General features: G+C 52.9%; 1 long non-coding RNA gene across 1 annotated transcript; it reads left to right on the top strand.

Annotated features, from left to right (window-relative positions):
- The first annotated feature begins 3,180 nt into the window (after nucleotides 1-3,180).
- Nucleotides 3,181-7,117, top strand: LOC121274020. Its single transcript, XR_005942152.1, has 3 exons — nucleotides 3,181-3,302; nucleotides 3,770-3,844; nucleotides 7,037-7,117. It is a non-coding gene; the product is annotated as an uncharacterized LOC121274020 (long non-coding RNA).
- Nucleotides 7,118-17,863: the final 10,746 nt, after the last annotated feature.

The following is a 17,863-nucleotide window of genomic DNA, read 5'->3' on the forward strand; positions in this document are numbered from 1 at the left end:
ACTCCTCCATCACCCCCTACTCCTCAACCCCCTCCTATAGCACCACCCCATGCCCACGCAAAAGATGCAACACCTGCCCCTTCACTTCCTCTCTCCTCACCGTCCAAGGACCCAAACACTCCTTTCAAGTGAAGCAGCATTTCACTTGCATTTCCCCCAACTTAGTCTACTGCATTCGTTGCTCCCATTGTGGTCTCCTCTACATTGGAGAGACCAAATGTAAACTAGGCAACCGCTTTGCAGAACACCTGCGGTCTGTCCGCAAGAATGACCCAAACCTCCCTGTCGCTTGCCATTTTAAACACTCCACCCTGCTCTCTTGCCCACATGTCTGTCCTTGGCCTGCTACATTGTTCCAGTGAAGCCCAACGCAAACTGGAGGAACAACACCTCATCTTCCGACTAGGAACTTTACAGCCTTCCGGACTGAATATTGAATTCAACAACTTTAAGTCGTGAGCTCCCTCCCCCATCCCCTTTCTGTTTCCCCCTTCCTTTTTTTTTCCAATAAATTATAAAGATTTTCCTTTTCCCACCTATTTCCATTATATAAAAAAAAACCCCACTAGAGCTATACCTTGAGTGCCCTACCATCCATTCTTAATTAGCACATTCGTTTAGATAATATCACCAACTTTAACTTTAACACCTATGTGTTCTATTGTACTATTGTCGTTGACATCTTTTGATGATCTGCTTCTATCACTGCTTGTTTGTCCCTACAACCACACCCCCACCTCTCTCTCTCTCTATCTCTCCGCCCCCCACACACACACCTTTAACCAGCTTATATTTCAATTCTTTCTTGGATTCAAACTCAAGTTCTGTCGAAGGGTCATGAGGACTCGAAACATCAACTCTTTTCTTCTCCGCCGATGCTGCCAGACCTGCTGAGTTTTTCCAGGTAATTCTGTTTTTGTTTTTAACTTTAACACCTATGTGTTCTATTGTACTATTGTCGTTGACATCTTTTGATGATCTGCTTCTATCACTGCTTGTTTATCCCTACAACCACACCCCCACCTCTCTCTCTCTCTATCTCTCCGCCCCCTACACACACACCTTAAACCAGCTTATATTTCAACTCTTTCTTGGACTCAAACTCAAGTTCTGTCGAAGGGTCATGAGGACTCGAAACGTCAACTCTCTTCTTCTCCACCGATGCTGCCAGACCTGTTGAGTTTTTCCAGGTAATTCTGTTTTTGACTGGGAAGTGTCTCTGGGACAGTGGGTCAGACACTGGGAAGTCTCTCTTGGACAGTGGGTCAGACACTGGGAAGTCTGTCTTGGACAGTGGTCCAGACACTGGGAAGTCTGTCTTGGACAGTGGTCCAGACACTGGGAAGTCTGTCTTGGACAGTGGTCCAGACACTGGGAAGTCTGTCTTGGACAGTGGTCCAGACACTGGGAAGTCTGTCTTGAACAGTGGGTCAGACACTGGGAATTCTCTCTTGGACAGTGGGTCAGACACTGGGAAGTCTCTCTGGGACAGTGGGTCAGACACTGGGAAGTGTCTCTGGGACAGTGGGTCAGACACTGGGAAGTCTCTCTTGGACAGTGGGTCAGACACTGGGAAGCCTGTCTTGGACAGTGGTCCAGACACTGGGAAGTCTGTCTTGGACAGTGGTCCAGACACTGGGAAGTCTGTCTTGGACAGTGGTCCAGACACTGGGAAGTCTGTCTTGGACAGTGGTCCAGACACTGGGAAGTCTGTCTTGGACAGTGGTCCAGACACTGGGAAGTCTGTCTTGAACAGTGGGTCAGACACTGGGAAGTCTCTCTTGGACAGTGGGTCAGACACTGGGAAGTCTCTCTTGGACAGTGGGTCAGACACTGGGAAGTCTCTCTTGGACAGTGGTCCAGACACTGGGAAGTCTGTCTTGAACAGTGGGTCAGACACTGGGAAGTCTCTCTTGGACAGTGGGTCAGACACTGGGAAGTGTCTCTGGGACAGTGGGTCAGACACTGGGAAGTGTCTCTGGGACAGTGGGTCAGACACTGGGAAGTGTCTCTGGGACAGTGGGTCAGACACTGGGAAGTGTCTCTGGGACAGTGGGTCAGACACTGGGAAGTCTCTCTGGGACAGTGGGTCAGACACTGGGAAGTCTGTCTGAGACAGTGGGTCAGACACTGGGAAGTCTCTCTGGGACAGTGGGTCAGACACTGGGAAGTCTCTCTGAGACAGTGGGTCAGACACTGGGAAGTCTCTCTGGGACAGTGGGTCAGACACTGGGAAGTCTCTCTGGGACAGTGGGTCAGACACTGGGAAGTGTCTCTGAGACAGTGGGTCAGACACTGGGAAGTCTCTCTGGGACAGTGGGTCAGACACTGGGAAGTGTCTCTGAGACAGTGGGTCAGACACTGGGAAGTGTCTCTGAGACAGTGGGTCAGACACTGGGAAGTGTCTCTGAGACAGTGGGTCAGACACGGGGAAGTCTGTCTGAGACAGTGGGTCAGACACGGGGAAGTCTCTCTGAGCCAGTGGGTCAGACACGGGGAAGTCTCTCTTGGACAGTGGGTCAGACACTGGGAAGTCTCTCTGGGACAGTGGTTCAGACACTGGGAAGTCTCTCTGGGACAGTGGTTCAGACACTGGGAAGTCTCTCTTGGACAGTGGGTCAGACACTGGGAAGTGTCTCTGAGACAGTGGGTCAGACACTGGGAAGTCTCTCTTGGACAGTGGGTCAGACACTGGGAAGTCTCTCTGGGACAGTGGGTCAGACACCGGAAGTCTCTCTGGGACAGTGGGTCAGACACTGGGAAGTCTGTCTGAGACAGTGGGTCAGACACTGGGAAGTCTCTCTGGGACAGTGTGTTGGACATTGGAAGTTTTGACTGGGACAGTGAGTCAGACACTGGCAGGTGTCACTGGGCCAATGGCTCAGTTATTGGACGGTCTCTCAGGGATAGTGGACCAGACACTGGAAAGCCTGTAAGAAACAATGGACAGAGACTGAGTGCCACCTCGGGAACTGTTATTACAAATCTAACGGTGTCAGAGGGCACGATCCTGCCCTGGGGAATGATGCGGACACTGTCCAAACGCTGGGCACTGACAGCACAGTGACAGTGTACAGCGTGGGAGCTGATGGAGGATGTGATTGGAGTGTGAGTGCTCTCAGGGGCAGCCTAAACTCACCATGTGTTCCCGACTTATCATCTGGACAGGAGGAGAGATGCCGGGAAGATCCGGAAATCAGGAGGAGGAAGCTGGAAAGCAATCTTCACCATGGGAAAGGTGTCTGCACTAGCACGGAGAAAATCACAGCCTGAGGTGTTTAACAGCAGAGAGGCAGATACAGGTACCAGGATCCAAATCCGCTCCTTTTCCAATTCTCACAATGGACAGACTGTCCAGTGAGTACTGAAAATCCCCATCAAACACTCCCAGGACAGGTACAGCACAGGGTTAGATACAGAGTAAAGCTCCCTCTACACTGTCCCCATCAAACACTCCCTGGACAGGTACAGCACGGGGTTAGATACAGAGTAAAGCTATTTCTACACTGTCCCCATCAAACACTCCCAGGACAGGTACAGCACGGGGTTAGATACAGAGTAAAGCTCCCTCTACACTGTCCCCATCAAACACCCCCAGGACAGGTACAGCACGGGGTTAGACACAGAGTAAAGCTCCCTCTACACCGTCCCCATCAAACACTCCAAAGACAGGTATAGCCCGGAGTTAGATACAGAGTAAAGCTCCCAGCGGTGCACATGTTTGTTGAAGGGGTATCTGAATTGTTCTCTCCTCTCTGTCCTGTCACAGGCAGCCGTGGGGAGACAGTCACATTACGATCTGCGAAGAGCGACGAGTCACTCACCTTGCAGCACAGTGGGGCAGGTATGGACTCTCTATTCACCACAATAGTTTACAGAATCTACTGGGGCGTTCAGACATCGTCCAGAGCTCACCGGAGGCCAGTGAGAAAGAGAAATTCCTAGGGGAGGGCCCACCATCTGTGGTTAACTAAAAAAGTTAAAGACAGTATCAAACTTAGGAAAAAAGCTTATAATTATGCAAAGATGGGTGGCAGGTCAGAAGATTGGACAGAATATAAAGAACAGCAAAGAACGGCAAAAAAGATTTATAAGGAGGGAGAATATGAGAGAAAGCTAACTAGTAATATAAAGACGGATGTTAAGAGTTTCTATCGATATTTCAATAAGGAAAAGGGTTAACAAAGTGAGCGTTGGTCCTGTAGAGAGTGTATCTGGGGAATTGGTAACAGAAAATAGGGAGATGGTGGATGAGTTAAACAAGTATTTTGCTTCGGTCTTCACTATAGGGAACACAAGTTATATCCCAGAAATAGCTGTAAGTCAGGAAGTGGAAAGGAGGGAGGAACTCTGGAAACTTACAGTCACCAGGGGAGTGGTATTGAGTAAATTGTTGAGGCTGTGGGCTGACAAATCCCCAGGTCCGGATGGACTTCACCCTAAGGTCTTGAAAGAAGTGGCTGGTGAGGTAGCTGATGCACTGGTTTTAATTTTCCAAAACTTTCTAGATTCGGGGAAGGTTCCATTAGATTGGAAAATAGCAATTATAACTCCTCTCTCCAAAAAGGGAGGGACTCAGAAAGCAGGAAACTGCAGGTCAGTTAGCTTAACATCTGTCATAGGGCAAATGTTAGAAGCTGTTATTAACGATGTTACAGCAGGGCACTTAGAAAAATCCAAGGCGATCAGGCAGAGTCAACGTGGTTCTGTGAAAGGGAAATCGTGTTTAACCAATTTATTGGAGTTCTTTGAAGGAGTCACATGCACTGTGGATAAAGGGGAACCGGTGGACGTGCTGTATGTAGATTTCCAGAAGGCATTTTATGAAGTGTCACATCGAAGGTTATTGTGGAAAATAAAAGCTCATTGTGTAGGGGGTAACATAGTGGCCTGGGTAGATGATTGGCTGGTGAACAGGAAGCAGGGAGTTGGCATAAATGGGTCTTTATCTGATTGGCAGAGGGTAACGAGTGGTGAGCCACAGGGGTCAGTGCTGGGACCTCAACTGTTTACAATTTCTATAAGTTATTTGGAATGAAGAGACTGAAGGGATGGTGGCTAAATTTGCTGATGACACAAAGATAGGTAGGAAAGTAAATTGTGAAGAGGACATAAGGAAGTTACAAAGTGACAGACAGATTCATTGAGTGGGCAAAGATCTGGTAAATGGTGTATAATGTGGGCAAATGTGAAATTGTCCATTTTGGCAGGAAGAATAAAAAATAAGCTAATTAAACGGTGAGAGATTGCAGACCTCAGAGGGATCTGGGTGTCCTAGTGCATGAATCACACAAGGTTAGTGTGCAGGTACAGCAGGTCATTCGGAAAGCGAATAGAATGTTATCATTTACTGTGAGGGGCATTGAATACAAAAGGAGGGAGGTTACCCTTCAGTTATACAGGGGGCTGGTGAGACCACATCTGGAGTATTGGTCTCCTTATTTAAGGAAGGATGTGAATACATTGGAAGCCGTTCAGAGAAGGTTTACCAGACTAATTCCTGGAATGGGTGGGGTTGTTTTATGAGGGAAGGTTGGTCAGACTGGGCTTGTATCCACTGGAGTTTAGAAGAGTAAGAGGCAACTTGATTGAAACATGTAAGATCCTGAGGGGGCCTCGACAGGGTGGGTGTGGAGAGAGTGTTTCCTCTGGTGGGAGAATCTAGAATCAGGGGGTCACTGTTTAAAAATAAGGAGTCTGTCATTTAAGACAAAGATGAGGAGAAATGTGTTCTCTCCCAGGGTGTTGAGTCTGTGGAACTCCCTTCCTCAAGGGGCGGTGGAAGCAGAGTCTTTGGATGTTTTTAAGGCCGAGCAAGATCGATCCTTGATTAACAAGGGGGTGAAAGGTCATTGGGGGTAAGCTGCACTGTCGGAGGGTCGGTACTGAGGGAGTGCCGCACTGTCAGAGGGTCAGTGCTGAGTGAGTGCCTGCACTGTCAGAGGGTCAGTACTGAGGGAGTGCTGCACTGTCAGAGGGTCCGTACTGAGGGAGTGCTGCACTGTCAGAGGGTCAGTACTGAGGGAGTGCCGCACTGTCGGGGGGTCAGTACTGAGGGAGTGTCGCACTGTCGGGGGGTCAGTACTGAGGGAGTGTCGCACTGTCGGGGGGTCAGTACTGAGGGTGTGCTGCACTGTCAGAGGGTCAGTACTGAGGGAGTGCTGCACTGTTAGAGCGTCAGTACTGAGGGAGTGCAGCACTGTCAGAGGGTCAGTACTGAGGGAGTGCTGCACTGTTAGAGCGTCAGTACTGAGGGAGTGCAGCACTGTCAGAGGGTCAGTACTGAGGGAGGGCTGCACTGTCAGAGGGTCAGTACTGAGGGAGTGCTGCACTGTCAGAGGGTCAGTACTGAGGGAGTGCTACACTGTCGGAGGGTCAGTACTGAGGGAGTACTGCACTGTCGGAGTGTCAGTACTGAGGGAGTGCCGCACTGTCAGAGGGTCAGTACTGAGGGAGTGCCGCACTGTCAGAGGGTCAGTACTGAGGGAGTGCCGCACTGTCAGAGAGTCAGTACTGAGGGAGTGCTACACTGTCGGAGGGTCAGTACTGAGGGAGTGCTGCACTGTCGGAGTGTCAGTACTGAGGGAGTGCCGCACTGTCAGAGTGTCAGTACTGAGGGAGTGCCGCACTGTCAGAGGGTCAGTACTGAGGGAGACATTAAACTGAGGTCTCGTCTGCCCCCTCGGGTGGGTGTGAAAGATCCCACGGCCACTATTTGGAGGGAGAGCAGTGGGTGGGTGGGGGGGGGGGGCGCGGTGGGTGTTGAGTTCTCCCCGGTGTCCCTGGGACCACTATTTATCCCTCAACCAACATCATTAAAAAAACAAACAATCTGGGTCATGATCACGTTGCTGCTTGTGGGATCTTGCTGTGTGCAAATTGGCTGCTGCGTTTCCTACGTTACGACGGTGATCCCGCTTCCAAAAGAAAAAAAAGGTCCTTCGTTGGCGGTGGGACGCCCTGGCGAGGTGACAGGCGCTAGAGAGATGCAGGTGGCCCCACTGCTTTCAGTTCTGTTTTGTGTTTTGTCTCTCAGGCGTCCCGAGAGTCCGCAGCCTCGGTCGGCGTGGGCGCAGCAGCGACGCCGTCTCCGTTTCGGCGCCGGGGGAACCACAGGAGCCGTCCACCTACCCGCCCTGCCCGAGTCCCGCCGGCAGCCAGGGCCCGGAGGCCGTCTACATGGTGCCGGACTTCCGGCCGCAGCCCCAGGAGCCGCGCCCGGCGTTCCCGCGCCCCCGCGGCTCAGAACCCGAGCCCTCTCTGGACGTCTCCGGCCCCCTCAGCGTCAGCGTGCCCGCCAGCGTCCTGGGGCTGGTGGGCAGCCGGACGGGAGACCCCCAGCCTTCAGCCTCGCCCCCGGTGGACCGCGCCGCCCAGACCATCTCCCTCCTCCTCCAGTCCCTGGAACTGGAACGCGCGAGCAGCAGGAGAGCAGCCGGGCACAGCCAGATGGCACCCAGCAGGGGCCAGGAGGACCCCCTGAAGAGGTGGGAAGGTGGGTTCCAGAAGTTTCCCAAGGCACGCGGATTTTTAAAAAATACACCATTAGGGTTAAGGGGGTCGCTGGCTGGGCCCAGCGTTTGTTGCCCACCCCTAATTGCCCCTTGAGAAGGTGGTGGGTGAGCCGCCTTCTTGAGACGCTGCAGTCCAATGTGGTATAGGTACACCCACGGCGCTGTTAGGGAGGGAGTTCCAGGATTTTGTCCCTGTGGTGTAGGTACACCCACAGTGCTGTTAGGGAGGGAGTTCCAGGATTTTGTCCCTGTGGTGTAGGTACACCCACAGCGCTGTTAGGGAGGGAGTTCCAGGATTTTGTCCCGTGTGGTGTAGGTACAACCACAGTGCTGTTAGGGAGGGAGTTCCAGGTTTTGTCCCTGTGGTGTAGGTACACCCACAGCGCTGTTAGGGAGGGAGTTCCAGGATTTTGTCCGTGTGGTATAGGTACACCCACGGCGCTGTTAGGGAGGGAGTTCCAGGATTTTGTCCCTGTGGTATAGGTACACCCACGGCGCTGTTAGGGATGGAGTTCCAGGATTTTGTCCCTGTGGTGTAGGTACACCCATGGCGCTGTTAGGGAGGGAGTTCCAGGATTTTGATCCAGTGACAGTGAAGGAACGGCCGATATATTTCCAAGTCAGGATGGTGAGTGACTTGGAGGGGAACTTCCAGGTGGTGGTGTTCCCCATGTGTCTGCTGCCCTTGTCCTTCTAGATGGTAGAACCATAGAACACTACAGCACAGAAAACAGGCCATTTGGCCCTCCTAGTCTCTGCCGAAATATTACTCCGCTGGTCCCATTGACCTGCACCCAGTCCACAACCCTCCAGACCTCTCCCATCCATGTATCTGTCCAATTTATTCTTAAAACTTAAGAGTGAGCCCGCATTTACCACGTCAAATGGTAGCTCGTTCCACACTCTCACCACTCACTGAGTGAAGAAGTTCCCCCTAATGTTCCCCCTAAACCTTTCCCCTTTCACCCTAAAGCCATGTCCTCTCGTGTTTATCTCTCCTAATCTAAGTGGAAAGAGCCTACTCACATTTACTCTGTCTATACCACTCATAATTTTGTAAACTTCTATCATATCTCCCCTCATTCTTCTACGCTCCAAGGAATAAAGTCCTAACCTGTTTAATCTTTCCCTGTAACTCAATTCCTGAAGACCCGGCAACATCCTAGTAAATCTTCTCTGCGCTCTCTCAATCTTACTGATATCAGACCAGAACTGCACACAATACTCCAAAGTTGGCCTCACCAATGTCTTATACAACCTCCCCATAACATCCCAACTCCTATACTCAATACTTTGATTTATGAAGGTCAGTATGCCAAAAGCTTTCTTTACAACCCTGTCTACCTGTGACGCCACTTTCAGGGAACTATGTATCTGAACTCCCAGATCCCTTCGTTCCTCCGCACTCCTCAGTGCCCTGTGTATGTCTGTGTATTTACTGTGTATGTCCTACCTTGGTTTGACCTTCCAAAATGCAACACCTCACACTTTTCTGCATTAAATTCCATCTGCCATTTTCTGGCCCATTTTTCCAGTTGGTCCAGATCTCTCTGCAAGCTTTGAAAGCCTTCCTCGCTATCCACAACGCCTCCAGTCTTCGTGTCATCAGCAAACTTGCTGATCCAATTCACCACATTATCATCCAGATCATTGATATAGACAACAAACAACAATGGTCCCAGCACAGATCCCTGAGGCACACCACCAGTCACAGACCTCCAGTCTGAAAAGCAATCATCCACTACCAATCTCTATCTTCTCCCACACAGCCAATTTCGAAGCCAGTTTACAACCTCTCCTTGGATACCAAGTGTCTGAACCTTCTGAACTAACCTCCCATGTGGGACCTTGACAAAGGCCTTACTAAAGTCCATGTAGACAACGTCCACAGCCTTTCCTTCATCTACTTTCTTGGTAACCTCCTCGAAAAACTCTACAAGGTTCGTTAAACACGACCTACCACGCACAAAGCCATGCTGACTATCCTTAATGTCCAAATAATTATATATCCGATCTCTCAGAACACCTTCCGATAATTTACCTACTACTGACGTCAGGCTCACTGGCCTGTAATTACCTGGTTTACTTTTGGAACCTTTTTTAAACAACGGAACAACATGAGCTACCCTCCAATCCTCTGACACCTCACCCGTGGCTAAGGACATTTTAAATATTTCTGCCAGGGCCCCTGCAATTTCTACACTAGTCTCCCTCAAGGTCCGAGGGAATATCATGTCAAGCCCGGGGGATTTATCTACCTTTATTCGCTGTGAGGCAGCAAGCACCTCCTCCTCTTTAATCTCTATATGTTCCATGACACTACTGCTTGTTTCCCTTCCTTCCTTATAGGCTATGCCAGTTTCCTGAGTAAGTACTGATGCAAAAAAACTGTTTAAGATCTCCCCCATCTCGTGAGGCTCCACACATAGATGACACTCTGATTTTTCAAGGGGACCAATTGTGTTCCTTGCTATCCTTTTACTCTTAATATACTTGGAGAAACCCTTCGGGTTTGCCTTCACATTATCTGCCAAAGCAACCTCATGTCTTCTTTTTGCCCGCCTCATTTAATTCTTTAGTATTTTCTTACATTTGTTATACTCTACAAGTACCTCATTTGCTCCTTGTTGCCTGTACCTGCTATACACCTCTCTCTTCTTCTTAACCAGATGGTAGTAGTCATGAGTTTGGAAGATGCTGTCTAAGGAGTCTTGGCGAGTGTTGTGGGAGCTGCACTCATGCAGGCAAGTGGGGAGTATTCCATCACACTCCTGACTTGTGCCTTGTAGATGCTGGACAGGCTTTGGGGAGTCAGGAGATCAGTGAGAGTCAGTGTGTGTGGGACCCGTACCCCAGTGAGAGTCAGTGTGTGTGGGACCCGTACCCCAGTGAGAGTCAGTGTGTGTGTGGGACCCGTACCCCAGTGAGAGTCAGTGTGTGTGGGACACGTACCCCAGTGAGAGTCAGTGTGTGTGGGACCCGTACCCCAGTGAGAGTCAGTGTGTGTGGGACCCGTACCCCAGTGAGAGTCAGTGTGTGTGGGACACGTACCCCAGTGAGATTCAGTGTGTGTGGGACCCGTACCCCAGTGAGAGTCAGTGTGTGTGGGACCCGTACCCCAGTGAGAGTCAGTGTGTGTGGGACTCGTACCCCAGTGAGAGTCAGTGTGTGTGGGACCCGTACCCCAGTGAGAGTCAGTGTGTGTGGGACCCATAACCCAGTGAGAGTCAGTGTGTGTGGGTCCCGTACCCCAGTGAGAGTCAGTGTGTGTGGGACTCGTACCCCAGTGAGAGTCAGTGTGTGTGGGACCCGTACCCCAGTGAGAGTCAGTGTGTGTGGGACCCATATCCCAGTGAGAGTCAGTGTGTGTGGGACTCGTACCCCAGTGAGAGTCAGTGTGTGTGGGACCCGTACCCCAGTGAGAGTCAGTGTGTGTGGGACCCGTACCCCAGTGAGAGTCAGTGTGTGTGGGACCCGTACCCCAGTGAGAGTCAGTGTGTGTGGGACCCGTACCCCAGTGAGAATCAGTGTGTGTGGGACACGTACCCCAGTGAGAGTCAGTGTGGGTGGGACCTGTACCCCAGTGAGAGTCAGTGTGGGTGGGACCCGTACCCCAGTGAGAGTCAGTGTGTGTGGGACACGTACCCCAGTGAGAGTCAGTGTGTGTGGGGCCCTTATCCCAGTAAGAGTCAGTGTGTGTGGGACCCATACCCCAGTGAGAGTCAGTGTGGGTGGGACCCGTACCCCAGTGAGAGTCAGTGTGTGTGGGACACGTACCCCAGTGAGAGTCAGTGTGTGTGGGGCCCTTATCCCAGTAAGAGTCAGTGTGTGTGGGACCCATACCCCAGTGAGAGTCAGTGTGGGTGGGACCCGTACCCCAGTGAGAGTCAGTGTGTGTGGGACCCGTAGCCCAGTGAGAGTCAGTGTGTGTGGGTCCTGTACCCCAGTGAGAGTCAGTGTGTGTGGGACCCGTACCCCAGTGAGAGTCAGTGTGGGTGGGACCCGTACCCCAGTGAGAGTCAGTGTGTGTGGGACCCGTAGCCCAGTGAGAGTCAGTGTGTGTGGGTCCTGTACCCCAGTGAGAGTCAGTGTGTGTGGGACCCGTACCCCAGTGAGAGTCAGTGTGTGTGGGACCCGTACCCCAGTGAGAGACAGTGTGTGTGGGACCCGTACCCCAGTGAGAGTCAGTGTGTGTGCGACACGTACCCCAGTGAGAGTCAGTGTGTGTGCGACACGTACCCCAGTGAGAGTCAGTGTGTGTGGGACCCGTACCCCAGTGAGAGTCAGTGTGTGTGCGACACGTACCCCAGTGAGAGTCAGTGTGTGTGGGACACGTACCCCAGTGAGAGTCAGTGTGTGTGGGACCCGTACCCCAGTGAGAGTCAGTGTGTGTGGGACCTGTACCCCAGTGAGAGTCAGTGTGTGTGGGACCCGTACCCCAGTGAGAGTCAGTGTGTGTGGGACCCGTACCCCAGTGAGAGTCAGTGTGTGTGCGACACGTACCCCAGTGAGAGTCAGTGTGTGTGGGACCCGTACCCCAGTGAGAGTCAGTGTGTGTGGGACCCGTACCCCAGTGAGAGTCAGTGTGTGTGGGACCCGTACCCCAGTGAGAGTCAGTGTGTGTGGGACCCGTACCCCAGTGAGAATCAGTGTGTGTGGGACCCGTACCCCAGTGAGAGTCAGTGTGTGTGGGACCCGTACCCCAGTGAGAGTCAGTGTGTGTGGGACCCGTACCCCAGTGAGCGTCAGTGTGTGTGGGACCTGTACCCCAGTGAGCTGCTCTGAGAGGTAAGGTCTGAAATCTTTGAATAAATTGAATCCTTTGTGATTTGTTCACAGGTCAGTCTCCGGTCTATTATCAGACAATGGGCCCACTCTGTGTCTCAGCTGCTCGTCAACTCCCTCCTCCTGCAGCTCCCAAAAATGCAGCGAGGTTGATGGCTCTGACACTGATGGAACAAGCTCACCAGGTCTCTCGCCAGTCTGCCCAGCAGTGGCAGGATTGCCGACAGCTTTTCTCAGCCCCCGATGAAGCCACAGGAGTGTCCTGCTCTGACCACCAGCTACCACACCAGGAGCAGCACACCAGCCCACTCTATTCAACAGTGGATCCCCTGAAAAAATTATCCCCCCGAGACCAATCCCCACTGGGCAGCAAAATCTGGCATGGGCATCTGAGCGACAAGCTTCTTGCTCAGGTAACACTACCCTGCACCCAGTTACTGCATGTGTGATCCCTGCATACAGACTGTGCAGCGCTCCCTCAGTACTGACCCTCCGACAGTGCAGCGCTCCCTCATTACTGACCTCCGACAGTGCAGCACTCCCTCAGCGCTGACCCTCTGACAGTGCGGCACTCCCTCAGTACTGATCCTCTGACAGTGCAGCACTCCCTCAGTACTGACCCTCTGATAGTGCAGCACTCCCTCAGTACTGACCCTCTGACAGTGCGGCACTCCCTCAGCACTGACCCTCCAACAGTGCAGCACTCCCTCAGTACTGACTCTCTGACAGTGCAGCACTCCCTCAGTACTGACCCTCCGACAGTGCAGTGCTCCCTCAGTACTGACCCTCCGACAGTGCGGCACTCCCTCAGTACTGACCCTGACAGTGCAGCACTCCCTCAGTACTGACCCTCTGATAGTGCAGCACTCCCTCAGTACTGACCCTCTGACAGTGCGGCACTCCCTCAGTACTGACCCTCTGACAGTGCGGCACTCCCTCAGTACTGACCCTCCGACAGTGCAGCGCTCCCTCAGTACTGACCCGGACAGTGCAGCGCTCCCTCAGTACTGACCCTCTGATAGTGCAGCACTCCCTCAGTACTGACCCTCTGATAGTGCAGCACTCCCTCAGTACTGACCCTCCGACAGTGCAGCGCTCCCTCAGTACTGACCATGACAGTGCAGCGCTCCCTCAGTACTGACCATGACAGTGCAGCGCTCCCTCAGTACTGACCATGACAGTGCAGCGCTCCCTCAGTACTGACCCTCCGACAGTGCAGCACTCCCTCAGTACTGACCCTCTGACAGTGCAGCACTCCCTCAGTACTGACCCTCCGACAATGCAGCGCTGCCTAGGTACTGACCCTCCGACAGTGCAGCGCACCCTCAGTACTGACCCTCCGACAGTGCGGCACTCCCTTAGCACTGACCCTCGGACAGTGCAGCACTCCCTCCGTACTGACCCTCTGACAGTGCTGCACTCCCTCCGTACAGACCCTCCGACAGTGCAGCACTCCCTCAGTACTGACCCTCCGACAGTGCAGCACTCCCTCAGTACTGACCCTCCGACAGTGCAGCACTCCCTCAGTATTGATCAAAGGATGAAATTTGGGAAAATGTAATAGGTTAAATAGAAAATACAAGGCAAGAAAGCATGATAGGAAGAAGATTATAATCGGAGATTGGCAGGAAGGCAGAGGCTACAAGTACTTGAGTGCAGCAGCAGATAAGGCTGAGAGTTACACAAATAGTAAAAAGACAAAACTAAAGGTTCTGTATCTGAATGTTTGCAGCATTCATGACAAAGAAGATCAATGGACAGCACAAATAGAAATAAGTATATATGAACTGATAGTCATTACAGTGGCAAGCAGGATGACAAAGACTGGGAGCTGAATACTCAGGGGTACATGGCATTGAGGAAGGACCAGACGCTAAGAAAAGGTGGAGCAGTAGCTCCGTCCATTCAGGGTGACGTTGGTACAATAGAGAGAGAGAGAGAGAGAGAGATAATCTTGGTTCTGGAAATCAAGACGTAGAATCAGTTTGAGTAGAGATGAGAAATAGTAAATGTGAGAAGTCACTTGTGGGTGAAAGCAAAATACTGCGGTTGTTGGAAACCTGAAATAAAAACAGAAAATGCTGGAAAAACTCAGCAGGTCCGGCAGCATCTGTGGAGGGAGAAACAGAGTTAACGTTTCGAGTCCGTATGACTTCTTCAGAGCCACTTATGGGAGTAGTGTACAGGCCCCCTAACAGTAACCACACTGTAGGACGGGGTATATAGGAAGAAATAATGGGAATTCTGCGAGAGGTACAGCAATAATCTTGGGTGATTTTAATCTACATAGAGATTGGACAAATCAGATTGGCAAAGGTAGCCTGGATGATGAGTTCATAGAGTGTTTTCGAGACAATTTCTTAGAGCAGCACATTTTAACGCCAACCAGAGAGCAGGCTATACTTGATCTGGTAATGTGCATGAGGCAGAATTAATTAATGACCTCATATCATAATATGATTGATTTTCACATTCAGTTTGAGGGAGAGAGGAGTGGATCTAAAAATAGTGTTAAAAAGTAAAATTAAAAATTAAACTTAACTAAGGGTATCATGAGGGCATGAAGACAGAGCTGGCTAAAGTGAACTGGGAAATTAGGTTAAGGGATAGATCAGTCTAGATACAATGGCAGAAATTTAAGGACATATTTCAGAATACTCAGAAAAGGTACATTCCAGTGAGAAAGAAAGACTCTAGGGGAAGGACATGCTATATGTGGCTAAGATAGTATCAAATTGAAAGAAATAGCATATAATTCTGCAGGTCAGAAGGTTGGACAGGATATAAAGAACAGCAAAGAATGACAAAGTAAATAATAAGGGAGGAGAAGTTAGAGTGTGAGAGAAACAGCTAGAAACAGATAGTAAGAGTTTCTGCAGGTATTTAAAAAGGAAAAGAGTGAGTAAAGTGAGCATTGGTCCTGTAGAGAGCGAGACTGGGGAATTAATAACAGAAAATAAGGAAATGGTGGATGAACTGAACAGATATTTTGCATCGTCACTGTAGAGGATACAAATAACACCACAGAAATAATTGTGAATCAGGAGGTGGGAGAGAGGGAGGAACTTAAAACAATCCGATCCCCAGGGAAAGGGGGACTGAGAACATTATTAGAACTAAAAGCTGACAATTCCCCGGGTGCTGATGGACTTCATCCTTGGGTCTGAAAAGGAGAGGCTGCTGAGATCGTGGATGCATTGGTTTTAATTTTCCAAAATTCCCTCGATTCTGGAAAGGCCCCATCAGATTGGAAAATAGGGAATGTGAATCCTCTATTCAAGAAAGGACGGAGACAGAATGCAGGAAACTACAGGCCAGTTAGATTAACACCTGCAATAGGGAAAATGCTGGAATCTATTATTAAGGAGGTTAGAACGCAGCACTTAGAAAATCTCAATGTAATCAGGCAGAGTCACCATGGTTTTGTGAAAGGGAAATCATGGTGACTAATTGATTTGTGTTCTTTATGGAAGCAACAAGCGGCATGGATCAAGGGGAACCTGTGGATGTGCTGTAGTTAGATTTCCAGAAGACATTTGGCAAGGTGCCATGTCAAAGGTCACTACACAAAATAAGAGCTCAAGGTGTAGAGGGTAACCTATTAGCATGGATAAAGGATTGGGTAACTACCGGGAAACAAAGAGTAGGCATAAATGGGTCTTTTTCAGGTTGGCAAGATGTGACGAATGGGGCGCCAGAGAGATCAGTACTGGGGCCTCAGCTACTTACAATTTATCTCAGTGACTTAGATGAAGGGACCAAATGTATTGTTGCTGAGTCTTGTTAATGACACAAAGATAGGCAGGAAAGTGAGTTGTGAAGAGGACATGAGGAGTCTGCAAAGGGACGTAGAGAGATTAAGTAACTGGGCAAAAATTTGGCAGATGGAGCATAACGTGGGAAGACGTGAACTCGTCCACTTGGGCAGGAAGAATAGAAAATCAGCAAATGATCCAAACGGAGAGAGGCTGCAGGACTCTGGGGCACAGAGGGACCTGGGCGTCCTGGTACACGAGTAAGGAAGAGTTAGTGTGTCGGACCAGCGAGTGTGACTTTTCTCTCTCTGTTTGTTTCAGGAACGCAGAGTCTCAGCATCTCCGGCCATTGGAGCTGACGGTCAGGGTGATGCCCAGGTGAAGCTGACCCAGTGTCTCCGAGGGCCCGTCACTCACTGCCGGGTGGACCACTCCCGCCATCCCCAACACCCTTCACCCCCCTGGCTCAACCCCCACCCCCACCCCCACCCCCAGTCCCAGCCACACCTCCTCCCTCAGTCCCACCCCCAGTGCCAGCCCCTCCCCCAGTCCCTCCCACAGCCCCACCCCCAGTCACAGCCCCACCCCCACCCCCTCCCACAGCCCCACCCCCACCCCCAGTCCCTCCCACAGCCCCTCCCCCAGTCTCTCACACAGCCCCAACCACACCACAAGCCCCTCCCCCAGTCCCAGCCCCACCCCCAGTCCCTCCCACAGCCCCACCCCCACCCCCAGTCCCTCCCACAGCCCCACCCCCAGTCCCAGCCCCACCCCCAGTCCCTCCCACAGCCCCACCCCCACCCCCTCCCACAGCCCCACCCACAGCCCCACCCCCACCCCCAGTCCCTCCCACAGCCCCACCCCCAGCCCCATCCCCAGTCCCTCCCACAGCCCCACCCCCAGTCCCAGCCCCTCCCACAGCCCCACCTTCCCGGCCCTGCCCCCGGGCCCTGCCTGCTGGGCGGGGCGGACACTGAGCTTTACGCTGAGATTGTCCAGGAGGCGGGGCCGGGCCCGGCCGCCCCGCTCCGCCCCGGTCAGGTCCCGGCCTGGCTGCAGGCGGGGCCCCCTCCCCCCGTCCTCTTCTACTGGGACCCCCCGGAGAAAGCGTCCCTGCTGCAGCCGGGCAGCGGGACCCCAGCCTCCTATCACCTGGCCCACGGCCCCGCCCACTGCCCCGCCCACGCCCCTGGCCCCGCCCCCCTCTGGCCCTGCGGCCCCGCCCCCCTCTCCCCCGGGGCGGCCGAGCCCACCTACGTCAACCTGCCCCTCCTCCAGCCGCCCCGGGCCGAGGCCCCGCCCCCCGGCCCCGCCCCCGCCAGGATCCCGGAGCCGCCGACCCGGTGGCCGCCCAGCAGCCGGTACAAGAACCCGGGCTGCACCCTCCGGGCCGGCGGTCAGTGTTACCGGACACCCTCCGGCCACCGGGACCGGGAGGTGATGGTCACTTACCCGGCCGGGCCGGACAGGCGGCCCGAGGGCCCCCGCTCGGCCTCGGTGAGGGGCTCCCGGGACCCCGGGCCCCGCGGCCTCCCCCCGGCCCAGGCCCAGGCCTCGGCCCCGGCTCCGGGCCGCCCCGGCACCGTCCTGGTCCCCGGCCGCTACGGGAACCTGCCGCCCGGGGCCGCTCTGCCCGTCCCCCTCCCCCTGTACCAGCTGTGCCGGGCCCGGACTCACCGCCAACCCGGGGCCGACCGACCCGACAGGGCCGAGCGGAGCTTCTGCTGACCGGGGGGGGGGGGGGGGGGGGTGGTCAGGAGAGGTCACCCTGAGACCCCGCCCCTTCACCCTGAGACCCCGCCCCTTCAC

Source organism: Carcharodon carcharias, assembly GCF_017639515.1.
Source record: "Carcharodon carcharias isolate sCarCar2 chromosome 29 unlocalized genomic scaffold, sCarCar2.pri SUPER_29_unloc_2, whole genome shotgun sequence".
NCBI classification, from domain to species: Eukaryota; Metazoa; Chordata; class Chondrichthyes; order Lamniformes; family Lamnidae; genus Carcharodon; species Carcharodon carcharias.